The sequence below is a fragment of the Lithobates pipiens genome, unplaced genomic scaffold (assembly GCF_037356315.1).
Source record: "Lithobates pipiens isolate NorthernLeopardFrog02 unplaced genomic scaffold, aLitPip1_a1.2 Scaffold_13, whole genome shotgun sequence".
Classification (NCBI taxonomy): domain Eukaryota; kingdom Metazoa; phylum Chordata; class Amphibia; order Anura; family Ranidae; genus Lithobates; species Lithobates pipiens.
Window position 1 is genome coordinate 515548699 of NW_027507718.1, and position 20425 is coordinate 515569123.

Here is a 20425-nt window from a genome sequence, read left to right on the forward strand (position 1 = left end):
CAATACAGACCCCCCTACACTACAGAACTCTTACAATACAGAACCCTCCTACATTACAGACCCCCCTACATTACAGACCCCCTACACTACAGAACCCCTCCTACATTACAGCCCCACATACACTACAGAACCCCCCTACATTACAGAACCCCCCTACATTACAGACCCCCCTACAATACAGAACCCCCCTACATTACAGATCCCCCCCTACATTAAAGACCCCACTACACTACAGAACACCCCATACAATACAGACCCCCCTACACTACAGAACCCCTACAATACAGAACCCCCTACATTACAGTCCCCCACACCACAGAACACCCCCTACAATACAGAACTCCCCCTATATTACAGACCCCCGTACACTACAGAACCCCCCCTACATTACAAACCCACCTACAATACAGGCCCCCCTACACTACAGAACCCACCTACATTACAGACCCCCCTACAATACAGAACCCCCAACACTACAGAACCCTCCTACAATAGAGCCCCCTACAATACAGAACCGCCCAACATTACAAACCCCCCCTACAATACAGAACCCACTACAATACAGAACCTCCATACATTTCAGACCTCCTAAACCACAGATCCCCCTACATTACAGACTCCCCCTACAATACAGAACCCCCCTACAATACAGACTCCAATACACTATAGAACCCCCTCCTACATTACAGCCCCCCTACACAACAGAACCCCCAACATTACAGAACCCACCTACAATACACAACCCCCCTACATTACAGACGCCCCTATACTACAGAACCCCCCTACAATACGAACCCCCCTACAATACAGAGCCCCCTACACTACAGAACCCCCCTACAATAGACCCCCCTACAATACAGAACCCCCCAACATTACAGACCCCCCTACACTACAGAACCCACTACAATACAGAACCTTCATACATTCCAGACCCCCTAAACTACAGAACCCCCCTACATTACAGCCCCCCTACACAACAGAACCCCCCACATTACAGAACCCCCCTACAATACACAACCACCCTACAATACAGAACCCCCCTACACTACAGACGCCCCTATACTACAGAATCCTCCTACAATACAGACTCCCCTACACTACAGAACCCCCTATACTACAGAACCCCCCTACATTACAGACCCCCCTACACTATAGAACCCCCCCTACATCACAGAACCCCTACACTACAGAACCCCCCTACATTACAGACCCCTCTACAATACAGAACCCCCCTACATTACAGAACCCCCCTTCATTACAGACCCCTCTACATTACAGATCCCCCTACACAACAGAACCCTCTCTACATTACAGACCCCGCTACATTACAGACCCCCCTACAATATAGAACCACCTACATTACAGACCCCCCTACATTACAGACCGCCCTACACTACAGAACCCCCGTACATTACAGACCCCCCTACATTATAGACCCCCTACACTACAGAACCCCCCTACATTACAGCCCCCTCTACACTACAGAACCCCCCTACATTACAGACCCCCCTACAATACAGAACCCCCCTACACTACAGACCCCCCTATATTACAAACCCCCTACAATACAGAACCCCCCTACATTACAGACCCCCGTAAATTACAGACCCCCTACACTACAGAACCCCCCTACATTACAGCCCCCCTACACTACAGAACCCCCCTACATTACAGAACCCCCCTACAATACAGAACCCCCCTACATTACAGACCCCCCCTACATTACAGACCCACCTACACTACAGAACACCCCCTACAATACAGAACCCCCTACATTACAGACCGCCCACACTACAGAACACCCCCTACAATACAGAACTCCCCCTACATTACAGACCCCCCTACACTACAGAACCCCCCTACATTACAGACCAGCCTACAATACAGGCCCCCCTACACTACAGAACCCCCCTACATTACGGACTCCCCCCTACAAATACAGACCCCCCAACATTACAGGCCCCCTACACTACAGAACCCCCCTACATTGCAGACCCCCCTACATTACAGACCCCCCACATTACAGATCCCCTACATTACAGACCCCGCTACAATACAGAACCCACCTACAATACAGAACCCCCCTACATTACAGGACCCCTACACTTCAGAACCCACCTATATTACAGACCCCCCTACAATAAAGACCCCCCTACAATACAGAACCTCCCTACAATACAGAACCTCCCTACAATACAGAACCCCACACTACAGAACTCCTACAATACAGACCCCCCCCCTACAATACAACCTCCATACATTTCAGACCCCTTAAACTACAGAAATACCGTACATTACAGACCCCCCTACACTACAGAACCCACCTACATTACAGACCCCCCTACATTACAGAACCCCCTACACTACAGAACCCTCCTACAATAGAGCCCCCTACAATACAGAACCGCCCAACATTACAAACCCCCCCTACAATACAGAACCCACTACAATACAGAACCTCCATACATTTCAGACCCCCTAAACTACAGAACCCCCTACATTACAGACTCCCTCTACAATACAGAACCCCCCTACAATACAGACTCCAATACACTATAGAACCCCCTCCTACATTACAGCCCCCCTACACAACAGAACCGCCAACATTACAGAACCCCCCTTCAATACACAACCCCCCTACATTACAGACACCCCTATACTACAGAACCCCCCTACAATGCGAACCCCCCTACAATACAGAGCCCCCTACACTACAGAACCCCCCTACAATACAGAACCCCCCAACATTACAAACCCCCCTACACTACAGAACCCACTACAATACAGAACCGTCATACATTCCAGACCCCCTAAACTACAGAACCCCCCTACATTACAGCCCCCCTACACAACAGAACCCCCCACATTACAGAACCCCCCTACAATACACAACCACCCTACAATACAGAACCCCCCTACACTACAGATGCCCCTATACTACAGAACCCTCCTACAATACAGAGTCCCCTACACTATAGAACCCCCCCTACATCACAGAACCCCTACACTACAGAACCCCCCTACATTACAGACCCCTCTACAATACAGAACCCCCCTACATTAGAGAACCCCCCTTCATTACAGACCCCTCTACATTACAGATCCCCCTACACAACAGAACCCTCCCTACATTACAGACCCCGCTACATTACAGACCCCCCTACATTACAGACTGCCCTACACTACAGAACCCCCCTACAATACAGAACCCCCCTACATTACAGACCCCCCTACATTACAGACCCCCTGCACTACAGAACTCCCCCTACATTACAGACCCCCCCTACATTACAGACCCCCTACACTATAGAACCCCCCCCTACATTACAGATCCCCCTACATTACAGACCCCCCTACAATATAGAACCACCTACATTACAGACCCCCTACATTACAGACCACCCTACACTACAGAACCCCCCTACAATACAGAACCCCCCCTACATTACAGACCCCCCTACATTACAGACCCCCTGCACTACAGAACTCCCCTACATTACAGACCCCCCCTACATTACAGACCCCCTACACTACAGAACCTCCCCTACATTACAGCCCCCCCTACACTACAGAACCCCCCTACATTACAGAACCCCCCTACATTACGGACCCCCCTACAATACAGAACCGCCCTATATTAGACACACCCCCTACATTACAGACCCCGCTACACTACAGAACCTACACTACAGAACCCCCCCTACATTACAGACTCCCCCCTACAATACAGACCCCCCTACATTACAGGCCCCCTACACTACAGAACCCCCTATATTACAGACCCCCATACAATAAAGACCCCACTACAATACAGAACCTCCTTACAATACAGAACCTCCCTACAATACAGACCCCAATACAACACAACCTCCATACATTTCAGATCCCCTAAACTACAGAACCCCCCTACATTACAGACCCCCCCTACAATACAGAACCCCCTACACTACAGAACCCACCTACAATAGACCCCCTACAATATAGAACCTCCCAACATTACAGACCCCCCTACAATACAGAACCCCCTACAATACAGAACCCCCCTATATTACAGACACCAATACACTATAGAACCCCCTCCTACATTACAGCCCCCCCTACACAACAGAACCCCCCACATTACAGAACTCCCCTACAATACACAATCCCCCTACATTACAGACGCCCCTATACTACAGAACCCCCCTACAATAGACCCCCCTACACTACAGAAGCCCTACACTACAGAACCCCCCTACATTAAAGACCCCTCTACATTACAGACTCCCCTACAATACAGAACCCCCTTACAATACAGAACCCCCCTACATTACAGACCCACCTGCACTACAGAACCCCCCTACATTACAGACCCCCCTACATTACAGACCCCCCTACATTACAGACCCCCTACACTACAGAACCCCCCTACGTTACAGACACCCCCTTCACTACAGAAACCCCCCTATATTACAGACCCCCGTATAATACAGAACCCCTCCTACATTACAGACCCCCCTACACAACAGAACCCCCCTACATTACAGACACCCCCTACACTACAGAACCCCCTACATTACAGACCCCCCTTACATTACAGCCCCCCCTACATTACAGAAACCCCTACACTACAGAACCCCCCTTCAGACCCATAATGTACCTGAGTCTAAGGTCCTGAGATCAGCACAGGACTGCATGTCGAGTCCCCTCCCCCTGTGTAGACATAAAGGAGGAGGGGGAGGGGGAGGCGGCTTCAATACCCCCCTACAATACCGAACCCCTCCTACATTACAGACCCCGCTACACTACAGAACCTACACTACAGAACCCCCCTACATTACAGACTCCCTCCTACAATACAGACCCCCCCAACATTACAGGCCCCCTACACTACAGAACCACCCTACATTGCAGACCCCCCTACATTACAAACCCCCCTACAATACAGAACCCCCCTACATTACAGGCCCCCTACACTACAGAACCCCCCTATATTACAGACCCCCCTACAATAAAGACCCCACTACAATACAGAACCTCCTTACAATACAGAACCTCCCTACAATACAGACCCCCCACACTACAGAACTCCTACAATACAGACCCCAATACAACACAACCTCCATACATTTCAGATCCCCTAAACTACAGAACCCCCCTACATTACAGACCCCCCTACACTACAGAACCCCCCTACATTACAGACCCCCCCTACAATACAGAACCCCCTACACTACAGAACCTCCATACATTTCAGACCCCCTAAACTACAGAACCCTCCTACATTACAGACTCCCCCTACAATACAGAACCCCCCTATATTACAGACACCAATACACTATAGAACCCCCTCCTACATTACAGCCCCACCTACACAACAGAACCCCCCACATTACAGAACTCCCCTACAATACACAACCCCCCTACATTACAGACGCCCCTATACTACAGAACCCCCCTACAATAGACCCCCCTACACTACAGAACCCCCTATACTACAGAACACCCCTACAATACAGACCCCCCTACACTGCAGAACCCCCTATACTACGGAATCCCCCTACAATACAGACCCCCCTACACTACAGAACCCCCTATACTACAGAACACCCCTACATTACAGACCCCCCTACACTATAGAACCACCCCTACATTACAGACCCCCCTACACTACAGAACCCCCCCCCCTACATTACAGACCCCCCTACATTACAGAACCCCCTACATTACAGACCCCCCCCTACATTACAGACCCCCCACACTACAGAACCCCCCTACAATACAGGCCCCCCTACATTACAGACCCCCCTACATTACAGACCCCCCTGCCCTACAGAACGCCCCTACATTACAGACCCCCTACACTACAGAACCCCCCTATATTACAGAACCCCCCTACATTACAGACCCCCCTACAATACAGATCACCCCTACATTACAGACCCCCCTACATTACAGACCCCCTACAATACAGAATCCCTCCTACATTACAGACCCCCCTACACTACAGAACCCCCCCTACATTACAGACTTCCCCTACAATACAGACCCCCAACATCACAGGCCCCCTACACTACAGAACCCCTGTGCATTGCAGACTCCCCCTACAATACATAACCCCCCTATATTACAGACCCCAATACACTATAGAACCCCCTCCTACATTACAGCCCCCCCTACACAACAGAACCCCCCACATTACAGAACTCCCCTACAATACACAACCCCCCTACATTACAGACGCCCCTATACTACAGAACCCCTATACTACAGAACACCCCTACATTACAGACCCACCTACAATATAGAACTACCCCTACATTACAGACCCCCCTACACTACAGAACCCCCCCCTACATTACAGACCCCCCTACAATACAGAACCCCCCCTACATTAGAGAAACCCCTTCATTACAGACCCCACTACATTACAGACCCCCCTGCACTACAGAACCCCCTACATTACAGACCCCCCTACTATACAGAACCCCCTACATTACAAACCCCCCTACATTACAGACCCCCCCACACTACAGAACCCCCCTACAATACAGGCCCCCCTACATTACAGACCCCCCTACATTACAGATCCCCCTGCACTACAGAACGCCCTTACATTACAGACCCCCTACACTACAGAACCCCCCCTACATTACAGCCCCCCCTACACTACAGAACCCCCCTACATTACAGAACCCCCCTACATTACAGACCCCCCTACAATACAGATCATCCCTACATTACAGACCCCCCTACAATACAGAACCCCTCCTACATTACAGACCCCCCCTACACTACAGAACCCCCCCTACATTACAGACTACCCCCTACAATACAGACCCCCCAACATCACAGGCCCCCTACACTATAGAACCCCTGTACATTGCAGACCCCCCTACATTACAGACCCCCCCCACATTACAGACCCCCTACATTACAGACCCCCCTACAATACAGAACCCCCTACAATACAGAACCCGTCTACATTACAGGCCCCCTACACTACAGAACCCCCCTATATTACAGATCCTCCTACAATAAAGACCCCACTACAATACAGAACCTCACTACAATACAGACCCCCCAAACTACAGAACTCCTACAATACAGACCCCCCTACAATAGAACCTCTATACACTTCAGACCCCCTAAACTACAGAACCCCTACATTACAGACCCCCCTACACTACAGAACCCCCTACATTACAGACCCCCCTACAATACTGAACCCCCTACACTACAGAACCCCCCTACAATAGACCCCCCTACAATACAGAACCCCCAACATTACAGACCCCCCTACAATACAGAACCTCCATACATTTCAGACCCCCTAAACTACAGAACCCCCTACATTACAGACTCCCCCTACAATACAGAACCCCCTACATTACAGACCCCAATACACTATAGAACCCCCTTTTACATTACAGCCACTCTACACAACAGAACCCCCCACATTACAGAACCCCCCTACAATACACAACCCCCCTACAATACAAAACCCCCCTACATTACAGACGCCCCTATACTACAGAACCCCCCTACCATACAGACCCCCCTACACTACAGAACCCCCTATACTACAGAACACCCCCTACATTACAGACCCCCTTACACTATAGAACCCCCCTACATTACAGACCCCCTACACTACAGAACCCCCCTACATTAAAGACCCCTCTACATTACAGAACCCCCCTACAATACAGAACCCCTCTACAATACAGAACCCCCTACATTACAGACCCCCCTACATTACAGACCCCCTACAATACAGAACCCCCTACATTACAGACCCCCCCCTACATTACAGACCCCCCTACAATACAGAACCCCCCTACATTACAGACCCACCTGCACTACAGAACCCCCCTACATTACAGACCCCCCTACATTACAGAACCCACCCTACATTACAGACCCCCTACACTACAGAACCCCCCTACGTTACAGACACCCCCTTCACTACAGAAACCCCCCTACATTACAGCCCCCTTTACATTACAGACCCCCGTACAATACAGAACCCTTCCTACATTACAGACCCCCCTACACAACAGAACCCCCCTACATTACAGACACCCCCTACACTACAGAACTCCCCCCTACATTACAGATCCCCCTTACATTACAGACCCCCCTACATTACAGAAACCCCTACACTACAGAACCCCCCTTCAGACCCATAATGTACCTGAGTCTAAGGTCCTGAGATCAGCACAGGACTACATGTCGAGTCCCCTCCCCCTGTGTAGACATAAAGGAGGAGGGGGGAGGCGGCTTCACTCTGCTCGGCTATGGGAGACAGTCGAACCGAGACTGATCAGAGCCACTTCCACCGTGCCAAAGAGAAGGGAAATCGTTGCGGGTTCCGCCCCCCCATGTGCCTACGTGTGTCACTGGAGTGCGGCTCCGAGGCTCACCCACCCCCCACTGCAAAGAGCAACTACAGCTCTCAAAGAGCCTGTCACTGGCGGCACGCCTCCCACTTACTACGTCACTGACGGCCCGCCCCCCACTTACTACGTCACTGACGGCCCGCCCCCCACTTACTACGTCACTGACGGCCCACCCCCCCACTTACTACGTCACTGACGGCCCGCCCCCCACTTACTACGTCACTGGCGGCACGCCCCCCACTTACTACGTCACTGACGGCCCGCCCCCCACTTACTACGTCGCTGACGGCCCGCCCCAACTTACTACGTCACTGACGGCCCGCCCCCCACTTACTACGTCACTGACGGGCCGTCCCCCACTTACTACGTCACTGGCGGCACGCCCCCCACTTACTACGTCACTGACGGCCCGTCCCCCACTTACTACGTCACTGACGGCCCGCCTCCCACTTACTACGTCACTGACGGCCCGCCCCCCACTTACTACGTCACTGACGGCCCGCCCCCCACTTACTACGTCACTGACAGCCCGCCCCCACTTACTACGTCACTGACGACCCGCCCCCCACTTACTACGTCACTGATGGCCCGCCCCCCACTTACTACGTCACTGACGGAACATCAACGGCTGCTGTTAGTACACTGTTACTGCATGTCAGAACCGGCGGCCGACTCTGCATGTCCCAGACATCCGGCCCACTGGGCAAACGCCCGCTCTGCCCTATAGCCAGTCCGGGCCTGATTATAACATCCTAACATCCTAACATTATAACATCCTAACATTATAACATCCTAATATTCCTAACATTATAACATCCTAACATCCTAACATTATAACATCCTAATATTCCTAACATTATAACATCCTAACATTATAACATCCTAACATTATAACATCCTAACATTATAACATCCTAACATCCTAACATTATAACATCCTAACATCCTAATATCCTAACATTATAACATCCTAACATTATAACATCCTAACATTATAACATCCTAACATCCTAACATCCTAACATTATAACATCCTAACATTATAACATCCTAACATTATATCATCCTAACATTATAACATCCTAACATTATAAGATCCTAACATCCTAACATTATAACATCCTAACATTATAACATCCTAACATCCTAACATTATAACATCCTAACATTATAACATCCTAACATCCTAACATCCTAACATCCTAACATTATAACATCCTAACATCCTAACATTATAACATCCTAACATTATAACATCCTAACATTATATCATCCTAACATTATAAGATCCTAACATCCTAACATTATAACATCCTAACATTATAACATCCTAACATTATAACATCCTAACATCCTAACATTATAACATCCTAACATTATAACATCCTAACATCCTAACATTATAACATCCTAACATTATAACATCCTAACATCCTAACATTATAACATCCTAACATTATAACATCCTAACATTATATCATCCTAACATTATAACATCCTAACATTATAACATCCTAACATCCTAACATTATAACATCCTAACATTATAACATCCTAACATTATAACATCCTAACATCCTAACATTATAACATCCTAACATTATAACATCCTAACATTATAACACCCTAACATTATAACATCCTAACATTATAACATCCTAACATTATAACATCCTAACATTATAACATCCTAACATCCTAACATTATAACATCCTAACATTATAACATCCTAACATTATAACATCTGAACATCCTAACATTATAACATCCTAACATCCTAACATTATAACATCCTAACATTATAACATCCTAACATCCTAACATTATAACATCCTAACATTATAACATCCTAACATTATAACATCCTAACATCCTAACATTATAACATCTGAACATCCTAACATTATAACATCCTAACATCCTAACATTATAACATCCTAACATTATAACATCCTAACATTATAACATCCTAACATTATAACATCCTAACATCCTAACATTATAACATCCTAACATCCTAACATTATAACATCTGAACATCCTAACATTATAACATCTGAACATCCTAACATTATAACATCTGAACATCCTAACATTATAACATCCTAATATCCTAATATTATAACATCCTAACATTATAACATCCTAATATTCTAATATTATAACATCCTAACGTTATAACATCCTAATATCCTAACATTATTATAACATCCTAACATTATAACATCCTAACATTATAACATCCTAACATTATAACATCCTAACATCCTAACATTATAACATCCTAACATCCTAACATTATAACATCCTAACATCCTAACATTATAACATCCTAACATTATAACATCCTAACATTATAACATCCTAACATTATAACATCCTAACTTTATAACATCCTAACATTATAACATCCTAACATTATAACATTATAACATCCTAACATCCTAACATTATAACATCCTAACATCCTAACATTATAACATCCTAACATTATAACATCCTAACATTATAACATCCTAACATTATAACATCCTAACTTTATAACATCCTAACATTATAACATCCTAACATCCTAACATTATAACATCCTAACATTATAACATCTGAACATCCTAACATTATAACATCCTAACATTATAACATCTGAACATCCTAACATTATAACATCCTAATATCCTAATATTATAACATCCTAACGTTATAACATCCTAATATCCTAATATTATAACATCCTAACGTTATAACATCCTAATATCCTAACATTATTATAACATCCTAACATTATAACATCCTAACATTATAACATCCTAACATTATAACATCCTAACATTATAACCAGACTCGGACTGGGACAAAAAATAGGCCCGGGCATTTTAGACTGAACAGCCGGGGGGGGGGAGGGGGGGGGGTTAGTGGCCTCTGGACCCCTTTACATTACACAGCACCCTGAACCTAAAGTTCTGGACCCCCTGTATGTTACACAGACCCCCTACAGTGCAGAAGCCTTCTCTACAGTGCGGACCCCCTCCCTACAATACAGAACCCCCTCTCACTACAGAACCCCCCCCTACATTACAGACCCCCTTACACTACAGACCCCCCCACACTACAGAACCCCTACACTACAGAACCCCCCTACATTACAGATCCCCCCTAAATTACAGACCCCCTACATTACAGACCCCCCTACATTACAGACTCCCTCTACAATACAGACCCCCCTACAATACAGAACCCCCCCACATTACAGACCCCCCTACACTACAGAACCCCCCCCCACATTACAGACCCCCCTACATTACAGCCCCCCTTACAATACAGACCCCCCCTATAATACAGAACCCCCCCACATTACAGATCCCCCCTAAATTACAGACCCCCCCTACATTACAGACTCCCTACAATACAGAACCACCTACACTAAAAAACCCTCCCTTCAGGCCCATAATGTACCTGAGTCTCAGGTCCTGAGATCAGCACAGGACTACATGTCGAGTCCCCTCCCCCTGTGTAGACATAAAGGAGGAGGGGGGAGGCGGCTTCACTCTGCTCGGCTATGGGAGACAGCCGAACCGAGACTGATCAGAGCCACTTCCACCGTGCCAAAGAGAAGGGGAATCGTTGCGGGTTCCGCCCCCCCATGTGCCTACGTGTGTCACTGGAGTGCGGCTCCGAGGCTCACCCACCCCCCACTGCAAAGAGCAACTACAGCTCTCAAAGAGCCTGTCACTGGCGGCACGCCCCCCACTTACTACGTCACTGACGGCCCGCCCCCTACTTACTACGTCACTGACGGCCCGCCCCCCACTTACCACGTCACTGGCGGCACGCCCCCCACTTACTACGTCACTGACGGCCCGCCCCCCACTTACTACATCACTGACGGCCCGCCCCCCACTTACTACGTCACTGACGGCCCGCCCCCCACTTACTACGTCACTGGCGGCACGCCCCCCACTTACTACGTCACTGACGGCCCACCCCACACTTACTACTTCACTGACGGCCCGCCCCCCACTTACTACATCATTGACGGCCCACCCACACTTACTACGTCACTGACGACCCTCCCCCCACTTACTACGTCACTGACGGCCCACCCCCCACTTATTACGTCACTGACGGCCCGCCCCCCACTTACTACGTCACTGATGGCCCGCCCAACACTTACTACGTCACTGACGGCCCGCCCCCCACTTACTACGTCACTGACGGCCCGCCCCCCACGTACTACGTCACTGACGGCCCGCCCCCCACTTACTACGTCACTGATGGCCCGCCCCCACTTACTACGTCACTGACAGCTCGCCCCCAACTTACTATGTCACTGGCGGAACATCAACGGCCGCTGTTAGTACACCGTTCCTGCATGTCAGAACCCGCGGCTGACTCTGCATGCCCCAGACATCCGGCCCACTGGGCAAACGCCCGCTCTGCCCTATGGCCAGTCCGGGCCTGATTATAACATCCTAACATCATAACATTATAACATCCTAACATTCTAACATCATAACATTAACACACTATGATAACACTGCACTACAACACACTATAATAACATTGCACTATAATAACACACTATAATAACATTGCACTACAATAACACTGTACTACAATAACACACTATAATAACACTGCACTACAATAACACACTATACTGACATTACACTACAATAACACACGATAATAACACTGCACTGCAATAACACACTACACTAACACTGTACCACAATTACACACTATAATAACACTGCACTACAATAACACACTATCATAACACTGCACTACGACAACGCACTATAATAACATTGCACTACAATAGCACTCTACACTAAAACTGTACTACAATAACACACTATAATAACACTGCACTACAATAACACACTATAATAACACTGCACTACAATACCATACTATAATAACACTGCACAACAATAACACTATACTAACATTTTACTACAATAACACACTATGAAACCCTGGTACAATAACTCACTATACTCCTTCTAACTCACTATACTCCTCCTTCTCTTCTCCTTCTCTTTCTCCTCCTCCTCCTCCTCTTCTTTTCCTCCTCCTCTTACTACAATAAAACACTATACTAACACTGCATTACAATAACACACTATAATAACACTGCACTACAATAACACACTATGTTAACACTGCACTACAATAACACAATATAATAACACTGCACTACAATAACACACTATGATAACACTGCACTACAATAACACACTATATTAACATTGCACTACAATAACACTATACTAACATTATACTACAATAAAACACTATAATAAAACTGGTACAATAACTCACTATACTCCTCCTCTCCTCCTCTTCCTTCTCTTCTTCTTCTCCTCCTCCTCCTCCTAATCCTTCTCTTCTTCTTCTTCTCCTCCTCCTCCTCCTCCAGCTCCTCCTCTTCTTCTCCTCCTCCTCCTCTTACTACAATAAAACACTATACTAACAATGCATTACAATAACACACTATAATAACACTGCACTACAATAACACACTATAATAACACTGCACAACAATAACACACTATGATAACACTGCACTACAACAACACACTATAATAACATTGCACTATAATAACACACTATACTGGCATTGCACTACAATAACACACTATAATAACACCGCACTGCAATAACACACTATAATAACACTGCACTACAATAACACACTATGATAACACTGCACTACAATAACACACTACACTAACACTGCACTACAATAACACACTATACTAACACTGCGCTACAATAACACACTATGATAACACTGCACTACAACAACACACTATAATAACACTGCACTACAATAACACACTATAATAACACTGCACTACAATAACACACGACACTAACACTGCACTAGTATAACACACTATAATAACACTGCACTACAATAACACACTATAATAACACTGCACTACAATAACACACGACACTAACACTGTACTACAATAACACACTAAACTAACACTGCACTAAATAACATACTATGATAACACTGCACTACAACAACACACTATACTAACACTGCACTACAATAACACACTATACTAACACTGCACTACAATAACACACTATACTAACACTACACTACAATAACACACTATACTAACACTACACTACAATAACACACTATAATAACACTGCACTACAATAACACACTATGATAACACTGCACTACAAGAACACTATACTAACATTTTACTACAATAAAACACTATAATAAAACTTGTACAATAACTCACTATACTCCTCCTCTCCTCCTCTTCCTTCTCTTCTTCTTCTTCTTCTCCTTCTCCTCCTCCTCCTCCTCCTTCTCTTCTTATTCTTCTCCTTCTCCTCCTCCAGCTCCTCCTCTTCTTCTTCTTCTCCTCCTCCTCCTCTTACTACATTAAAACACTATACTAACACTGCAGTACAATAACACACTATAATAACACTGCACTACAATAACACAATATACTAACACTGCACTACAATAACACACTATTATAACACTGCAGTACAATAATGCACTATAATAACACTGCACTACAATAACACACTATACTGACCTTGCACTACAATAACACATTATAATAACACCGCACTGCAATAACACACTATAAAAACACTGCACTACAATAACACACTATGATAACACTGCACTACAATAACACACTATGATAACACTGCACTACAACAACACACTATAATAACATTGCACTACAATAAAACAATATAATAACACTGCACTACAATAACACACTATGATAACACTGCACTACAACAACACACTATAATAACACTGCACTACAATAACACACTGTAATAACATTGCACTACAATAACACTCTACACTAACACTGCACTACAATAACACACTATAATAACACTGCACTACAATAACACACTATAATAACACTGCACTACAATAACACACTATAATAACATTGCACTACAATATCACACTATAATAACACTGCACTACAATAACACACTATGATAACACTGCACTACAATACCATACTATAATAACTCTGCACTACAATAACACTATACTAACATTTTACTACAATAACACACTATAAAACACCGGTACAAAAACTCACTATACTCCTCCTAACTCACTATACTCCTCCTTCTCTTTTCCTTCTCTTTCTCCTCCTCCTCCTCCTCTTATTTTCCTCCTCCTCTTACTACAATAAAACACTATACTAACACTGCACTACAATAACACACTATAATAACACTGCACTACAATAACACACTATGATAACACTGCACTACAATAACACACTATAATAACATTGCACTACAATAACACACTGTAATAACATTGCACTACAATAACACTCTACACTAACACTGCACTACAATAACACACTATAATAACACTGCACTACAATAACACACTATAATAACACTGCACTACAATAACACACTATACTGAAATTGCACTACAATATCACACTATAATAACACTGCACTACAATAACACACTATGATAACACTGCACTACAATACCATACTATAATAACTCTGCACTACAATAACTCTATACTAACATTTTACTACAATAACACACTATAAAACACCGGTACAATAACTCACTATACTCCTCCTAACTCACTATACTCCTCCTTCTCTTTTCCTTCTCTTTCTCCTCCTCCTCCTCCTCTTCTTTTCCTCCTCCTCTTACTACAATAAAACACTATACCAACACTGCACTACAATAACACACTATAATAACACTGCACTACAATAACACACTATGATAACACTGCACTACAATAACACACTATAATAACATTGCACTACAATAACACTATACTAACATTTTACTACAATAAAACACTATAATAAAACTGGAACAATAACTCACTATACTCCTCCTCTCCTCCTCTTCCTCCTCTTCTTCTTCCCGCCTCCTCCTCCTCCTCTTCTTCTTCCCTCCTCCTCCTCCTCCTCCTCCTTCTCTTCTTCTTCTCCTTCTCCTCCTCCACCTCCTCAACTCCTCCTCTAGCTCCTCCTCTTCTTCTTCTCCTCCTCCTCCTCTTACTACAATAAAACACTATACTAACACTGCACTACAATAACACACTATAATAACACTGCACTACAATAACACACTACACTAACACTGTACTACAATAACACACTATACTAACACTGCACTACAATAACACACTATGATAACACTGCACTACAACAACACACTATAATAACATTGCACTACAATAACACTCTACACTAACACTGTACTACAATAACACACTATAATAACACTGCACTACAATAACACACTATAATAACACTGCACTACAATAACACACTATGATAACACTGCACTACAATACCATACTATAATAAAACTGCACTACAATAACACTATACTAACATTTTACTACAATAACACACTATAAAACACTGGTACAATAACTCACTATAATCCTCCTAACTCACTATACTCCTCCTTCTCTTTTATTTCTCTTTCTCCTCCTCCTCCTCCTCTTCTTTTCCTCCTCCTCTTACTACAATAAAACACTATACTAACACTGCACTACAATAACACACTATAATAACACTGCACTACAATAACACACTATGATAACACTGCACTACAATAACACACTATAATAACACTGCACTACAATAACACACTATACTAACACTGCACTACAATAACACACTATGATAACACTGCACTACAATAACACACTATAATAACATTGCACTACAATAACACTATTCTAACATTTTACTACAATAAAACACTATAATAAAACTGGAACAATAACTCACTATACTCCTCCTCTCCTCCTCTTCATTCTCTTCTTCTTCTTCTTCTTCTTCTTCTTCTTCTTCTTCTTCTTCTTCTCCTCCTCCTCTATAAACACTGGTACAATAACTCACTATAATCCTCCTAACTCACTATACTCCTCCTTCTCTTTTCCTTCTCTTTCTCCTCCTCCTCCTCCTCTTCTTTTCCTCCTCCTCTTACTACAATAAAACACTATACTAACACTGCACTACAATAACACACTATACTAACACTGCGCTACAATAACACACTATAATAACACTGCACTACAATAACACACTATAATAACATTTTACTACAATAAAACACTATAATAAAACTGGAACAATAACTCACTATACTCCTCTCCTCCTCTTCCTTCTCTTCTTCTTCTTCTTCTTCTTCTTCTTCTTCTTCTTCTTCTTCTCCTCCTCCTCCTCCTCCTCCTCTTCTTCTTCCCTCCTCCTCCTCCTCCTCTTCTTCTTCCCTCCTCCTCCTCCTCCTTCTCTTCTTCTTCTCCTTCTCCTCCTCCACCTCCTCATCTCCTCCTCCAGCTCCTCCTCCTCTTCTTCTTCTTCTCCTCCTCCTCCTCTTACTAAAATAAAACACTATACTAACACTGCACTACAATAACACACCATAATAACACTGCACTACAATAACACACTATAATAACACTGCACTACAATAACACACTACATTAACACTGTACTACAATAACACACTATACTAACATAACACACTATGATAACACTGCACTACAACAACACACTATGATAACACTGCACTACAATACCATACTATAATAACATTGCACTACAATAACACTCTACACTAACACTGTACTACAATAACACACTATAATAACACTGCACTACAATAGCACACTATAATAACACTGCACTACAATAACACACTATAATAACACTGCACTACAATACCATACTATAATAAAACTGCACTACAATAACACTATACTAACATTTTACTACAATAACACACTATTAAACACCGGTACAATAACTCACTATACTCCTCCTAACTCACTATACTCCTCCTACTCTTCTTCTTCTTCTTCTCTTTCTCCTCTTCCTCCTCCTCTTCTTTTCCTCCTCCTCTTACTACAATAAAACACTATACTAACACTGCACTACAATAACACACTATAATAACATTGCACTACAAAAACACACTATACTTACACTGCACTACAATAACACACTAGGATAACACTGCACTACAATAACACTATACTAACATTTTACTACAATAAAACACTATAATAAAACTGGTACAATAACTCACTACACTCCTCCTCTTCCTTCTCTTCTTCTTCTTCCCTCCTCCTCTTCTTCTTCCTCCTCCTCCTCCTCCTCCTCCTCCTTCTCTTCTTCTTCTTCTTCTTCTTCTCCTCCTCCACATCCTCATCTCCTCCTCCAGCTCCTTCTCTTGTTCTTCTTCTCCTCCTCCTCCTCTCACTACAATAACACACTATGATAACACTGCACTACAATAACTCTATGCTAACATTTTACTACAATAACACACTATAAAACACTGGTACAATAACTCACTATACTCCTCCTAACTCACTATACTCCTCCTTCTCTTCTCCTTCTCTTTCTCCTCCTCCTCCTCCTCTTCTTTTCCTCCTCTTACTACAATAAAACACTATACTAACACTGCACTACAATAACACACTATAATAACATTGCACTACAATAACACACTATCATAACATTACTCTACAATAACACCCTATACTAACAATGCATTACAATAACACACTATACTAACAATGCACTACAATAACACATTATGATAAAAAACTGCATTACAATAACATGCTATGATAACATTGCACTACAATAACACACTATACTAACACTGCACTTCAATAACACACTATAATAACACTGCACTACAATAACACACTATAATAACACTGGTACAATAACAAACTATACTGACATTGCACTACAATAACACACTATACTAACACTGCACTGCAATAACACACTATAATAACACTGCAATACAATAACACACTATAATATCACTGCACTATAATAACACACTATGATAACACTGCACTACAATAACACACTATAGTAACATTGCACTACAATAACACACTATAATAACACTGCACTGCAATAACACACTATACTAACACTGCACTGCAAAAACACACTATACTAACACTGCACTGCAAAAACACACTATAATAACACTGCACTACAATAGCACACTATGATAACACTGAACTACAATAACATAGTATAATAACGTTGCACTACAATAAAACTATACTCACTATACTCCTCCTCTTCTTCTTCTTCTCCTCTCCTCCTCTTCATCCTCTTCTTCTTCTCCTCCTCCTCTCCTCCTCCTCTTCCTCTTCCCTCCTCCTCCTCCTCTCCTCCTCCTCCTTCTCTTCTTCTTCTTCTTCTTTTTCTCCTCCTCTTCTCATCCTCCTCTTCTTCCCTCCTCCTCCTCCTCTTTCTCTTCTTCTTCTTCTTCTCCTTCTTCTCCTCCTCTTCTTCTCCTCCTCCTCTTACTACAATAAATCACTATACTAACACTGCACTACAATAACACACTATAATAACACTGCACTACAATATCACACTATGTTAACACTGTACTACAATAACACACTATAATAACATTGCACTACAATAACACACTATAATAACACTGCACTACAAAAGCACACTATACTAACACTGCACTATAATAACACACTATGATAACACTGCACTACAATAACACACTATAATAACATTGTACTACAATAACACACTACACTAACACTGTACTACAATAACACACTATAATAACACTGCATTACAATAACACACTATAATAACACTGCACTACAATAACACACTATAATAACACTGCACTACAATAACACACTATAATAACACTGCACTACAATAACACTATACTTACACTGCACTACATTAACACACTATTCTAACACTGCACTACAATAACACTGCACTACAATAACACTGCACTACAATAATACACTATAATAACACTGCACTACAATAACACTATACTTACACTGCACTACAATAACACACAATACTAACACTGCACTACAATAACTAGGGGTGCAATGGATCAAAAAACTCACGGATTGGACCATTCCTCGGATAAAGAGACGCAACTTAAAGGAATTTGAAAGGATGTGGAGACCCTGGATGGAATGAAAATATA